The following is a 3,374-nucleotide window of genomic DNA, read 5'->3' on the forward strand; positions in this document are numbered from 1 at the left end:
CCAGCGAGCTAAGTCTCTGGTTTCGGATTTGAGTTCTTTCAAGAACACAGCAGGGCCACCACAGGGGAAGAGGTTGTTAGTGGGAGGGTGAGAGGAGGGTTGAGCTGGGGTGAGGGTGGGGTTTCTGCCCTCTTTTCTCTCCAGGAAGGAGAGATGGTGGCTCATGACCACTCTTTGACATGGAGTGCTTAGATGAGCAGTACTCCTGCCCACATCACCCTCTGTTCTCTATTACTTTACCCTCACTTCAGTAGTCTATACATGGGTGTGGGGATGAAGTTTCTGTATCTCTCTATCCCTCGTGTTAAGGGAGGCATATTCAATAACGCTTAGTTTGGCTGTTTTAATTGGCTTCTTGAGGACTGGTGGCTCAATCTGACTGTTGGGGCACAGGCTGGGGCCCCATATTCTCTAACAGGTGTGGTTCACTGCTTCTGAGACAGATGGCCTGAAACTCCAAGGGAACAGTTGACACTTCTGATTTGGCTTACAGTGGGGCTTAGTTGAGGGCTCATTTGCATAATGACAATGGTGAACTTTGGGGCCCTTCCTTTCTGGGAATGAGGGAAGAAGTATTCCCCAGGCCTGACGGTGAGGACTCTTATCCTGCAGGTCTTACTGCTGGCATCACTGAGTGCTGGCCTGGTGTATAGACATTGCTTTTGCTCAGCACTGTGCCCTCGGCTCACTAAAAAAAGCAGAGGGGCTGGAGAGAGGGCTCATTGGTTAGAGCACTGGTTGCTCTTGCTAAGGACATGATTTCAGTTCCCAGCACCCATATCTGGCAGTTCACAGTAACGTGTACTGTCTTAGTACCCACTCCCATAATGATTTCTACTTATGATGTGTGAGGATTTCACCCAGGAGCTTGTGCCTGCTAAGCATGCAACTCTGCAACTAAGATTCACTCCTAATTCCCCTAAAATGCTTTTTGAAGCAGGGTCTCTTGTAGCCCAGGCTGACCTCACACTCATTATGTAGCTGAGGATAAACCTTGAACCCCCCAGCCTCCTGACTCAGCCTCCCTAGTGCTGAGTGACAGGAGTTTGCCATTGTGTCTGGTTTATGTGACACTGGGCTCTACTCTAGATACCTGCATGCCAGGCAATCACTCTATCCACTGAGCCACATCCCCAGGCCTTCTTCAGGCTTAAGGTGTAGATCATAGATGCCTGGTGTGCATGAGACATTAGACTCCATTCTCACACCTGGTTGAATGACTGCATGCATGAATGAACGATGCACCATACAGAGAATGTTAAAATCACGATGTCCACTTTCCAATCATCAGTGTTCAAATTCTGGTGGTGTTGTCTTTTAGCTGGTGACAGTAGATATGTCTTTAAGCTTCTTGGAACCTCAGTTTATTTATATAAAAAAAGGGAAATAAAGGTGCCAGAGCCCCTGGGTTAATGTCACCACTGAGTCTAAATCCCACCTCTGCCTTCCTCTTTGCTGAGTGACCTTAGTCAAGTTGCTGAACCTCTCTGTCCTAGTTTATCTTCTACACAGCAGTGACAGTCAATATACATATTGTTGTGAAGATCAGGGAAGTGGTGTATGCAGAGAGCAATGTGTGAGTCAGGCATGCTCAGAACTAGAAAATGTAAATGGGCAGCCAGGACTGAAAGTAAAGCTGGGCAGAGAGAGGGTCTCAGGACACTTTTCAAAGAAGGTGGATTACTAACAATTTCTGTTGGGTTTTTATCAAGTTCCCTGGGGAGGGCGGGTTGGTGACATCACCACTGCTTTGCCTGTGGGATGGTCCCTGTGGATACCTCTGCTGTACTCTATAGGGCCCTCAGCTCCTCCGTCCTCCCTCGCTCTCCTCCTCCTTTCTCCCTGCTTCCCTGACCTTCTTTCCCTGTCTTTCTATTCTTTTTTTCCTTTTTCTATTTTACTTCATATTATTTTATTGTATCAAAACATGACCAAACATATTAATCCGGGCAAGACTTGTACCTGAATGTGGCTTGAATTCCAGACCCTCCCACATTAGCTTCCATGCCTGGGGTCTGGCTCTTGACATTCTTTTACAAAACTGGTTCTACTGAAGGCAGGGGAAAGGTTAATACAAGAAGTACCCCTGTGGGCTGGAGAGATGGCTCAGTGGGGAAAGCACCGACTGCTCTTCGGAAGGTCATGAGTTCAAATCCCAGCAACCACATGGTGGCTCACAACCACCCGCAATGAGATCTGATGCCCTCTTCTGGTGCGTCTGAAGGCAGCTACAGTGTACTTACATATAATAAATAAATAAATCTTAAAAAAAAAAAGAGTGAACAATGTTTAAATAAAAAAAAAAAAGAAGTAGCCCTGAGTTCTTCATTTGAATGATGATCTTAAAAAAAAACCCCAAAGCTGGGGCTCTGGGGTGCTTGGCTGGTAAAATGCAGTGACAAAATGCCTTCATAAGAGCAATGTAAAGGACGGTCCAGTCCATCACTGTGGGGATGGCATGGTGGCAGGATACCCACAGTCATGACCAGAGAGATGAATGCTGATGCTCAGCTTGTTTTCTCCTCTTCCATACAGTCCAGAATGACAGCCCAGTGCTGAGGCAGGTGAGTAGGGGGTAGCCTAGCCACTGAGACTCCATTTGGTTTGGCCAGTGCCCACACCTAGAATGGAAGCTCCTGGAGGAGCTGCACCTTCAGCAATGAAAGAACCTATTCCCTTTAGCAGACCCCGATAGGGCCAGTTTCTATCCATGCACATTTGGGCACACAGGGCCAGTCTCTATCCATGCACATCTGGGCACACAGGGCCAGTTTCTATCCATGCACATCTGGGCACACAGGGCCAGTCTCTATCCATGCACATCTGGTCACACAGGGCCAGTCTCTATCCATGCACATCTGGGCACACAGGGCCAGTCTCTATCCATGCACATTTGGGAACACAGTCCTGGAAGTATGGCTGGGGTGTTTTTGCCAAGGTAGTCTTTTTTTTTAATAATTTGTTTATTTTTAGTTTATGTTTATTGGTGTTCTGCATACATGAATGTCTGTGTGAGGCATCAGATCCCCTGGGGCTGGAGTTATAGACAGTTGTGAGCTGCCATGTAGTTGCTGGGAGTTGAACCAGTCCTTTGGAAGAATAGCCAGTGCTCTTAACTGCTGAGCCATCTCTCCAGCCCTGTCAAGGTAGTCTTATAGCTTTGTTCTAAATGAAGTTTGCAAACCTGTGTGGACTTTTATTTCATCCTCTGATAAGAAGCCCAGAGCCAGAGTCAGGCAGTGGTGCTGTACACCTTTTTTAATCCCAGTACTTGGAGGCAGAGGCAGATGGATCTCTGAATTTGAGGCCAGCCTGGTGTACAGAGTGAGTTCCAGGGTAGTTACAGCTACACAGAGAAACCTTGTCTCAAAAAA

Source organism: Mastomys coucha, unplaced genomic scaffold (genome assembly GCF_008632895.1).
Source record: "Mastomys coucha isolate ucsf_1 unplaced genomic scaffold, UCSF_Mcou_1 pScaffold3, whole genome shotgun sequence".
NCBI classification, from domain to species: domain Eukaryota; kingdom Metazoa; phylum Chordata; class Mammalia; order Rodentia; family Muridae; genus Mastomys; species Mastomys coucha.